At 35.5% G+C, this 12,340-nt stretch overlaps 1 protein-coding gene across 12 annotated transcripts in view; it reads right to left on the bottom strand.

Moving 5' to 3' along the window:
- The window catches only part of LOC117783046 (myocyte-specific enhancer factor 2), a 58,348-nt gene that overhangs the window by 9,392 nt on the left and 36,616 nt on the right, over positions 1-12,340 (bottom strand). Inside the window, exon 1 of one of the 12 annotated variants that reach the window (XM_034620207.1) lies at positions 7,465-7,688. The exons of the other annotated variants lie outside the window; for them this stretch is intronic. The gene's annotated coding sequence lies outside the window, so the exon portion shown is untranslated. Of the gene's footprint in view, positions 1-7,464; positions 7,689-12,340 lie in introns of those variants that run through there. 12 annotated transcript variants of the gene reach the window in all.

Here is a 12,340-nt window from a genome sequence, read left to right as displayed (position 1 = left end):
AAATTTGTTTTTCGAAAAAACTCGATATTTGCAACTTGATCTACTATTTTCCGATATATCGACAACTCGATATTTATTTTTAGCGATTTTCTATTTCGATATAAAACTCGCTCTTAAGTTTGGATTTACATCACTACTTGTTAGTCCTAAAAGAATAAACAAAATATTATAACTTTGTAAAGAGAAATGTTTCAAAACAGCAGCTGTAATTTAGATTTAAAATTTAAGTAACATGATAAACTATCACTCTGTTATTAACAATATCTGTTTGCTTAAAATCAAAATACCCAGCGTATGTATCTGAGTTACAGGATATGAAATATAAAAGACGCCTGCGGTTATTGTCAAGGCACGTGGCTAAAAACGCGAGTAACTTTTCTCTGCAGACTATGTGTGTGTGTGTGCATGTGTGTGTGTGTGTGTGTGAGTTTGGCTGTGTAAACATGGCAATTCTTGTTGCTCGCTAGGTCCAGGCACGGCGGGAAAGCGCAAATTTCCGAGTGCGAGTGCCGGAAATCGAGGCAGATGAATTTCAATTGCTTTGCTCTTCCCGTCTGTCCGTCTGTCTGTCCGTCTGTCTGTCTGTCTGTTTGTCGTTTTGTCCTTTTTGTCGCCTGCCTGTGAGCTAGCTGCTTGTTTGTCCTCCGGCCAGAACAACTTTGCTGCCTTGGCAACGTTTGCTTAGAAATGAGTTCGGCTCACGCAGCAACAACAATAACAAATACGACAGCAACAATAACAACAACGACTCGTCGTCCTACGCAATATGTTTCAGCTTTCAACCCTGGACTGCCAGCTGGGGTGAAAATGGCTATTGGTATTGTGGATGGGAGTGAACTCCACGTGCGGGCAACCTTGACGCAAAGCCCTCGATTTCAAAAAAAAAAAAAAAAAAGAAAATAAGGAAAACCGAATAGGGGACAACAACATTGCGAGACCCCCGAAACAAAAATTCGATATCAAAATGATTATCTGGAGCGTGCGTGCGTTTTGTACATGTCATTATTGAAATACAAGATATTTCGAGCAAGCCGGAAGACGGACTCTGAATCGATATTGTATCGATAAACTGATAAAGAAAGAGTATTGTAACTAGTTATACTTAGTGGAGAGTGAGCAAAAGATCCGGTTAGTCACTGTCTATGAGCTATTTAAGTAGTTTACTGGCATGTAATTCGTCACTTTGCACATTACACATACGCAACGTTGTGCTGCATACAATGCAGGCAGACAACTAATTTATGTTTTTTATTGTTAACATGGCATCAATAATTATCTAACTGAAAGCAATTAAAACTTATAATGAAATAAAGACAATAATAATGCGATACCATCTTTTATTGTATTAGGAATTAAGTTTAAATAGCTAAGCAAACAGTTTAACTATCCTTAATTAAGCAATCAAAAAGTTGCCACTAATTAATTGCCAATGAGAGACATTTAATCCGGCATTTTTGTCGATGAAAGTTGAGCAAAAAGGACACTCGACTAATATTTGACATTAATCGAGATTTAAGAGATTTGATTACTTGATTTTGTGCAGTGTTTACTCTGTGTCATGCTGATCTCTTGACACAACACATCATTGACATCATTGATATGGGTACCTTTATAACGCATTAACCACGGGCCTTTGGTTTCCCATCGGGATCGCTGAGTAAGAAACTTCTCTGTTCATATTTATAGTAAAGAACATAAAGACGATAATTGTTGACCTCAAGTTATATACACACTTGAATATAACCAGATGCGCGAGTGCGTGTACAACAAATCGAAGCTCAACCTACAATCGCGATAAGCACCCGCATTGAAGCCCAAACAACAACAACAACAGCAACAACAAAACAACGACAACGACAACAAGAGAAACAAAGAGAAATGCGTCATTGAACACAGCACGAAACATGAATAATTGAAGCTGCTTAGTGGTTAACACTTGGACCGAAGGGGGCAAGGGATTGGGGAACACTGAGGTTGGTCTTAAGGCGTCGCTTAGCAGCTGCCAATTAAAGCATTGCACATTATACAATTCCGAATATGTAATGCACACACACACATAAATGAAAGACAACTCAATCTTTAAATGCAATATTCGTAATTTGTTAAACAATGCGAATGCAACATAATGCATTGCCAGACTTAATAGAAAACAAATTTTCAAAATTCCAATAGTTGCACACACGCACACACACATACATATGCAGCTGAATAGCAGGAGTTTGAATTACAAAATTTATAGCATACTTATAAGCGTAATTCAATTTGTGAGGACGATAAATGCATTAAACTTGACTAATTAAGGCACATGTATGAATAAAATATATATTTATTGCTTACAATGTTTATTTCTTCATTTTTTTTTTAAATTATGTAAAGCTGAGTAAGAGAAATGTCTGTCAACGAATAACTACGTATACTTAATATGCTTAAATTGACATTAACTTCTTTATATGCATATAATATATGCCTGTCTGAGTAGGTCCATTTATATTTATTTGTTGTAAATTTTGTGTTGGTTTAATAAGCATTGGCTTAGTCCAACAAAAACTTTTGATGGAAATAAAAGGGTTAAGATTAAATTAATTTTATTGTATAATTTGTTTGTTTATGATTTTAATTTAATTGATGTTTAGCAAAAGGCTTTCATTAAGCTGAGATAACTATGTCTGCCTTTGGATTAAATATAATCTACACAATTAATTATAATTTTAAAATGGAAAACGTTTGCAAATTGTAAACATAAATTTTGGCAAATGATTTATTCTTCTTTTTTCCTTGTTTTTTTTTTGATTGGCTTATGTTTGTTGTTTTTTAGTCTTTGCTGTTTTGGCTACTTATCAATGCGGGGGTCTTATCGAAATCTGCATTTACCGCTGCCGCTGCTTCTGCCACTTGCCACTTAACTGCTGCTTGCTTGGCCAAGCGAGCGATTAGATAGTCATTCAAAAGCTTCAAGTGCTTGAGCAGTCAAAAAAAAGCAAAAGAATACACCACAAAAAAAGAAGCAATAAATCAAATTGACACGTCACAGGAATGTGCGTCTGTATATATGTGCATGTGTATTTATTGTTACCAAAAAAAAAAAAATGTATGCAAGTGCACAAGTGTTAAGCACAAAGAGGGCCCAAAAACTTGGTTGGCTAATTGCAAGTGACGTTGGCGGCGGCAGCTAATCAACCCGGACATGGACAGAATGGCCATGTTGCTGCACTTGCCACTTGCCACTTGCCACTTTCCGCAAGTGTTTGAAAGTGTTGAATGCCTGGGGTCAAAACTTAACACAGTTTGTTTGCATAGACAGCGACAATTAAACAGTTGCGGTTGCAGTTGCAAGTTGACTGGGTCAACACTTGAGCACACAGCACAAAAGCCAAAACAAAGAAGGAAACAACAAACATGCCAGTAAGGAAGGAAGAAAGGAAATTAGCAACTGCCAGAAGAAGAAGAAGAAGAGCAAAAAAGAAGTGCATGTGTGTCAAGACGACTTGTTATTACAGTGTTTGTTGTTTGTTTGTTTGTTTGTGTTGTGTCTGTTGGCAATTAGAAGCTGGCCGCAGCATTTGCGCCATTTTAATTGGCCAAAAGACACGGGCCAGAGAGTGCAGTTGAGCCAAAGCCATAACCAGAGATCTACAGATCATTAGGCAATTGGCCAACAAATGTATGAGACATTTGCATATGCATTTAATTGAGGAAGTTGTCGTCAAGTCAGTATATTAATAATGTTTTTATTAATTTACACACTCACAACTCATTTGATTAGCAAGTAATTACAATTCTACGAATAACCGCAAAATAAATGTAAATTTTATACATATATATAAGCGAGGGTAGCAACAACAGTTAGGCAGGAAGTTAACTTAAATCTAAAACTGGTTTCTTTGCACTATCTTGATTTAATTTACAATTGTTAACATTTCTAAGCAAAATTTAGAGTTACAATTAAATGCAGACAAATTTATTTAAAGTGTCGCTTACTTTTAGAACAGCCCTCGCATATGCAAGTAAGTACTAATACTGAATGTTTTGCACCATTTTATTTAGTGATTCATTTTGTTTGGGTTTCGTGGTTTTCTTTTGGTGAAACATCTTAAATTAATTCCATTAAATGTATCGCCTGCAATTAGCAGCAGTTTGTTATCGTTGTTATCGTTGTTGTTGTTGTTGTTATTGCTTACATTTGTAATTGTTGTTGTTACGCTTTACTGCAAGTAATTTATGCAAATTTTAAACTTTTCCGTATTGTTTGGATGAATGAACTTTTGCCAAGTTGGAAAACCAGTTCGTCTCAAAGTTGAAGCTGTTGTTACTCTCAACCCAATATTTGACATGAGATACACACGCACACACACGCACACACACACACACACACGCACATACAGTCAGAGAAGAGACCTTTCATAAAATTCATTTTTATTGCAGCTACAAAATTAAATAAATAATTTGCGTTTTCTTAAGTCACTTTAAAAACTCAAATTTATGAACACGTTTGCAACAAAAAAATTCAATTCAACTCAATTCATTTTAATTACATATGTATTATATAAATTTTCGTCTTTAACTTTTTGCCTTTCGCTCCGTTTTGGCTGCAAAGGAGTTCAGCTCGAAGTTGCCACAAAATCTCGCCCACAATTTCGCTTGGCAAGAGATTAATCAACTGTTTTGTGATCTGATCGGATTGTGCTCCGGGTTTGGGGGTAGTGTTAATGTGAGACACTCAGCACGCATCTGCCGATTTGTTATACACTCGTAAATCTCAACTTAATTAACGCCACGCGCAACGTCGCGTTTTAAAACGCGCCTTAAACGCCTCATTGCCGCTGCCATTGAGCCGCATCAAAGGCGGCAATACATTTCCTTTAGTTCCGCTAATTCTTCGACATTTTTGGTATAGTTTTCAAATGAAACATTATCCTGAAACTTTGGATAATCTGTTGAAAGTGTAGACTCAAAATAATATGTATTTTGTCAGCTAAATTTACGATGCTTAAGCTGAAGGCATTTTTTTTTTAAATTGAGTCAAGTTCAAATTGAAGTGATCACTCACAGAAAAAAGGGGGGTTAAAGGAGCTATAGGATGATCTAATAGTTCTGTCTTCCACAGCTCCCATAATCTTCTCTTACCCAAAAATACCATTGAATATGAGTCTGTATCAATAAAGTTTCTATGTATGTTGTGTTTATCATTTTTGCAATTGCAAACATTTTTCAATTGCATTAACAATGTTCGATAAGCAGAGTCAAGGTTCCTTTTGGCAAGCTGAAAAAAAGACGCGTCCTATGCTCAAAGCAAAAACAAACTGCTCTATGTAATCATATCTTATCGCTACTGCGGCATGAAACTAAGAATGAGAACGAGAGTGAGAAATAGAGAGGCGGAAGAATTCGGCAAAATAAACCAATGTATACAAAAATCGAAATAAAATGCAAAAACAATAAAGCAGAAATCATAATAATAATCATGAAAATGTGACACAATCACACCAACCAAATACTTCATCAACTGAACAACAAAATCTATTATATTATATATTTTTTTTCTATACTATAGGTGAGCATATTCGTATACTGTTTGCTTGGGTACCTTTTGCCATTATGATAAGGTCGAGCCGAAAACTCTCCCTCTCGTTTCAGATAGTGCGACAACAACAACAACAACAGCAACAACAACAACGATCCTTATCTAAATAATTTGTAGAGCGCAAAAAATTCGATTGCAAATTTTGTTTGTTATCATAAAAACAAAAGCAGTAAAAACGCAAGCACACTTCAAACTTTTTGCCAAATTATTGATTGATAAGAAAAAACTTCACTTGGCTCGTTCTTAATTTTATTTATTTCTTTTTTTTTTTTTTTGGTTTCTGTTTTCGCATTTCTTTTGTGTGTGTGTGTGTGTGTGTGTGTGTGTGTGTGTGTGTGTGTGATACGATTAACAGCCAGCTTGAGGCCTAGGGCAAAGGTTTTGCCTTTGTGCCCTGTGTGAGAAACCCCGCTGGCTGGTCAGCAGTCGTCTCCCACCATCAGTGATTATTTGCTATCAGATGGTGGTTATCAATGAGATTACATATTGAAAATGCTAAGAAATCTAGCGCAAAGTCAGGTTCTTTTGAATGAAGGCTGAGAACACATTGAAAGGTATGGCCAAGTGCTTGAAACTACATTTTGATTAACAGTGTGATGATAACAGAATAGTTAACAGAGTTCTGCTACATTTAATAGTAGTTAACAGATAAAGGAACTGATTTTCATGCTAAACTGTTACTCAGCTAAAATTGTTGAAAATATATAATTTTTTAATCTTATGAAATGTAATTCTACACAGAAAAAAAAACATTTGAGCTAAAATTTATGCAATGCGGTGTCAGAAGTACGGTAGTCCCGGATTTGCATAAACCATATATGAAATACTTAAGTCAAGCCCGATTTTTCTCAACAATATTTTCAGTTTTGGAATTCTGTAATATTATTTTTCAGTTAGATTAAATAATTTAGGCTTTTTTGAATTTTTTTTAATGTCAATTTATTTATATCATTGCCATTTTATCTACGTATTAATTTAGGAAATTTATCCTGAATACATACTTAAAAGTTTTTTAAACTTGATTTATAGAATGGATTCTTTTTCTGTGTAAGGTTTATTCATTTATTTTTTAAATAATTACCAGTATGTATTAGATCATCTGAGTTTTAAAGAGAGAACCTTTTATAGGTGTCCAATTGGTTGAAAAACACTACTTGGAAGTGCAATGTCTCATGCTCAGACAGTTGATAAGGCAAACAAAGTGAGTGGCAGATTTTTGCATGGCATTTAAAAGCCCTGCGAATGCAGCAAAGCAAAGCAAACAGTCGGGACAATTATCAGAGGCATTCAGTCAATAATTAATTCATTCAGTTTGTCAATCATTCAGTTGGAGGAGCAACAAGAACTACATGCAAGAACTGATAACGTGTGAAGCAGTGGAAATGGATTTGAACTTCGCTGAATGCGTACATACAAACATGTTTATGTATGTTTCTATATATGTACATATGTAACTGTAAGTGTATTGGCAGCTTATCAGTTTTGGCAAAAGTCTACACACACACACACACACACACACACATGGCTGGAAATGAGCAGATGTTTGTGTGTATCTGAGGTTTGAAACATTTGAACATTAAATGCAAAAAAAAAAAAAAAAGAAAATGAAGAGCACAAAATTAATAAGAAAAGTAAAAGGCGCGATATCAATTGGCACGTTGTTGTGCGTGTGTGCGTGTGTGCGTGTGTGTGTGTGTGTGTGCGTCTCTATCAATAAGAAATTTGATTGCAAATGTTAACTGATATACATGATGACGTCAGTATACGGCTAATAAATGAAGTAACTCGTTCAGCTAGAACGTCACTAAGTAACTTCAGGCATTTGCCAATATTTACAGTTTTTATTTTATTAAATTGTTACTAAATTAACAATGTGAACTTACATGATTTACAATCTTTCAAATTCCGCTTTAATTGAGCAAGGGTTTTTGTTGTTTTTTTATTTTAAATGTCTCAAAAATGTGCATATAAAATAAATGTACTGTACAAATAAATCGTTGAATTTGTCTCTCAAAAATTGTACACGAGTTTGCATTAATTTCTATTTACTTTCATTTTTTTCATGTTCAATAATTTGTATGCTTCTTTGGCAAATAAACACACAAATACAAAATTGTTTTTGTTGTGTATATTCTTATTTTGGTTTTGTAAATTCAATTCAAATTGTTATATTTGTAAATATTTATAAACAGCACCCAAACACAAGGGGGGGAGGGTGTTGAGGAGCGACCGAACGTCTGGCGAAATAAAAGTTAAAAATAAAATGTTATAAGTGGCATACGCATTGTTTTTATTTTTATTTATATATATTTTTAAATTTTTCGACTTTTGTTTTTCAAATTTATTTTTGGAAATAGAGACGTCAAATTGTTTATAGATTGGAGTATAAATAAATTATTGCGCGCAGCGGCATAAATTGCCTCATTTGCATGCACCTTTTATTATTATTTTGAATTTTCTATTTTTCTTATTTTTATTTATTTATTTGATTTGTTTTTTTTTTTTTTTGTGAGTATTTATTTATTTAGCATTTCTTTGCTTGTATTTTAGTTGAAACAATCGCGCAAGAAAACGCGGCAGAAACGCGAACGAAACGCGGAGATCGGAGAACTAATGAAGCGGCGTTGCGAACGCGTACGAACGTACTGACGGATACGGAGACCCGTTGACGTAGTCGCACGGCCCACAGAGACACACGGATACGGAACGGTATCTATCGGTATCGGTATCGCTATATGTGCGAGTGTGTGTGTGTGTGCGTGTGTGTGCGAGTGTGTTGTGTGTTGCCTCGCGAATGCAGTGAGGATGTCGAATGAATCTCGTAATGCTCGTTTTGCGGCGAACGAACGTAGCCAGCACACACACACACACACACACACACATACTCACACACACACACACACGGAGAGCAGTGAGTGGGCAAAAAGCTACAGGCACACGGGCATTCTAACGGTTCCTGCGCTTGTATTAGTGCAACAGATTTCTGTTTTGTGTAACAAAATATCGCACACACACAAGCGCATTTCATTTCATTTTACGCTCTCTCTTTGAAACTGCCGCTCTCTTTCGCACACGCTCAAGCGCTCTCTCGCTTGCGCTTATTCGGTGTGTGTTGTTTACACTCAGGAGCGCGCAGTCGCTTTAAAATTGAGTGACTTTTTGTTGAGTTCTCACTCGAAACGAAAGCAAAAGCCTCAGAGCCTCAAACAAGAAACATATGGTTTTTGTTTGCGCTCACTCATGCACACACTTACTCAGACACACACACACACACACACTCGCACATACAGTCTAAACAGCCGTTCGTTGTTGTTATTGTTGTTGTTGTTGTTGTTGTCCATCTCCAGCAGCAACAGTTATTTTTCTGAAATTCCTTTTGCAGCTCACTTCGATTGCTACGCACCTGCCTCCCCCCTTTCGTCCCTCGTGCCCTCCCTTCGCTCTCCTGCTCTCACTCTGTCGCTCTCGCTCTATTGCCTGCTCATAAATGTTAATTATCCATTTTGATGTACAGCTGCCTCCCAAAAAAGGGGGGCACGCCCACTCTCCTCTCACCGCCCACCACCCCCTGCTTCGTTGCTAACACGACGCCTTAGTTTTTTTCTGGTATCTGTATCCGTATTCATACTTTATCAAAATCGAGTGTGTGTGTCGGTTTGTCTGTTGTCTGTTTATTTATTCGACTCTCGTTTCATTCAGTTTTCCTTTCATTCTTTCAGTTTTTTCTTTCCTTTTTTTCCCCTGCTATTTTCCTGTCATGTCACACAACGCATTGTCCTTGTTTTGGGCCCAGTTTCGAGTGCTTTAGGCTGCTTTCTGACGTTGCTTCATATAAAACTTTGTTAACCTGCGTGTGGCAGCATAAAAACAATGACATTACAATGTGGCCCATAAGCAATGAGAGTCCTTAAGGTTCATTCAAGAATTCATAAATTCAATTTACTCTATAAACGTTTTTTAAATACGTTAGAGTAGCCAAAAACAAAGACCAAAACTGAGTTGTTATTTTCTTTGTTAAGTTTTTTACTGACATCAATATGTATAAGCAAACAAAACAAAAATATTCAATGCTTCCATAAGTTTAATTTTACAAGAATTAATTTTTACATGGTTGACTATTCATGATTTTGGCATGATTATGTATTGATGCCTTAAGTTCTCAGCAAAAGTACACAAACATGTATTAATCTAAATTCAAGTGGTTAATTAAAATATTAAAAATAATATCTAATTTAATTCTAATATCTAATATTTACAAATGACCATTAATTCCAAAAGTTAAAATACATCTTAAAAGCACCATTGTTTCAAAATTATTAATTTATTGTCGTTTATCTATTTTGTAAGAATATTGACAATTCAAAAGCTTTAAGAATGCAATTAAACTAACTAAAAAAATGTGAATATTTTTGTATGTTAGACTTAGAATTTCATTAACATAAAACGTATTAAAGATACACATATTCTGACATGGGTTCAAGGTGCAACAACCATATAATTTAAAATTGTACAACCTGCTCACGTTACCAGCTAATGAATAAAGGGAAATATTGATTGGTAGTTAAATATAAGACAAATAACTCCCTCATTTGACCTTAAACAAAGTAAAGAGCTCCTTAAATAGTTGACCAATATACAAAGTGTATTATTATTTTTAATTAGCTTCCGCATTTCCAATATATCATTGTTTTATTAAAAAGGGTAGAGAGTAGAATACTATGTAGAAACTTTATTAATGAAACTTGAGATAGACTGTCGGTTCTTTTTAATTGCTACCAGTTACATTTAGAGTATATATCAGTCGTCTAAATCAGAGTCCTTTAGCTCAATGTCTGTACCTGCTGTTGTTAATATTTCAGCAGAAGCTGTCTTAACGAAATTCTGTAAAAATCACGCATCGTCAGAAGCAAGTTAGCATTTACGACTTGAGGGGCGCCACACATTGTTGCAGGCTTGAATGTGGAAGGGGGGAAGGAAGCGATGGAGTTTTGCGGCAGTGGCAGTTGCATTGGCATATGGCAACATGGGAATGCAAATGTTGCATTTGACCTCGACGCGGCATCTGCAACTGCAACGTGCGTGTGTCCTTGTGACTTTTAACACCCTTGCCTCCAGAGAGATGCAGATGCAGATGAAGTTGATGATGATGCTGATGCTGATGATGGTGATGGCGACAACTGCCAGTCGCTTGCCACAGAGTTGTGAGTCGTCGCCTTCTGCAGTTAATTCAATAAAACGCCGCTCGCATTTCGCGCATGTCCATGTCCAGAGTCAGTTCGCCGTAGCCGTTGCCGTAGCCATGCCACACATGTGCAACATGCGGCGACACATGCGCACTATTGTGGCAATGTGTTGAGTCCGACTTGGATGCATTGCCAGGCACTTAACCGCTATTCCTTAGTATTCTCTGCATCTCTTTTCATTCTCTGTTTCTCTGTCTCCCTGTCTTGCATTGCTCAGCGCGGCTGCATTGCATTTTGTGTTGTTTTTGCCACCACGCAGAGGGTTCTACAACGTGGCACCCCAGCCAAGGCCAACAACTACAACAACAGCAATAAGAATAAGTGCAAGCCACGTGAAGTTCTTGTTGTTGTTATTGTTGTAAACGCTGCGTAGGTAGTTTTTCATATATAGTGTTTCATTCTCAATTCGAAAGCAGTTGCAGTTGATATTTTTGAATGTAGAATAAGAATGAATAATAAGAATGAAAATCGGTTAATTTTTGATGAAGTTATGAGAGATCAAAGTTTTTGAAAGAATTTCAAGGGGTAGGTATGGAAAATTGGATGTTAGATGGCCTAGAATCGAAAAAATATCAAATTTTCTAGATGATAAAAATTTAAATGCAGAATTAATTTAGAGACCAAATTATGAACAAAATGACATTCCGCTCGAAAATCGGTTAATTTTTGATAAAGTTATGAGAGATCAAAGTTTTTGAAAAAATGTCAAGGGGTAGGTATGGAAAATTGGATGATATACGGCTTAGAATCGAAAAAATATCAAATTTTCTAGATGATAAAAATTTAAATGCAGAATTAATTAAGAGACCAAATTATGAACAAAATGACATTCCGCTTGAAAATCGGTAAATTTTTGATAAAGTTATGAGAGATCAAAGTTTTTGAAAAAATGTCAAGGGGTAGGTATGGAAAATTTGATGTTAGATGACTTAGAATCGAAAAAATATCAAATTTTCTAGGTGATAGAAATTTAAATGCAGAATCAATTTAGAGACCGAATCATGAACAAAATGACATTCCGCTTGAAAATCGGTTAATTTTTGATAAAGTTATGAGAGATCAAAGTTTTTGAAAAAATGTCAAGGGGTAGGTATGGAAAATTGGATGTTAGATGGCTTGAAATCGAAAAAATATCAAATTTTCTAGGTGATAATAATTTAAATGCAGAATCAATTTAGAGACCAAGTCATGAACAAAATGACATTCCGCTTGAAAATCGGTTAATTTTTGATAAAGTTATGAGAGATCAAAGTTTTTGAAAAAATGTCAAGGGGTAGGTATGGAAAATTGGATATTAGATGGCTTAAATTCGAAAAAATATCAAATTTTCTAGATGATACAAATTTAAATGCAGAGTTATTTTAGAGACCAAACCATGATCAAAATGACATTCCGTTTGAAAATCGGTTAATTTTTGATGAAGTTATGAGAGATCAAAGTTTTTGAAAAAATGCCAAGGGGTAGGTATGGAAAATTGGATGTTAGATGGCTTAAATTCGAAAAAATATCAAATTTT

The sequence above is a fragment of the Drosophila innubila genome (assembly GCF_004354385.1).
Source record: "Drosophila innubila isolate TH190305 chromosome 2R unlocalized genomic scaffold, UK_Dinn_1.0 1_C_2R, whole genome shotgun sequence".
Classification (NCBI taxonomy): Eukaryota; Metazoa; Arthropoda; class Insecta; order Diptera; family Drosophilidae; genus Drosophila; species Drosophila innubila.
This window is presented reverse-complemented; position numbering and strand designations above follow the sequence as displayed.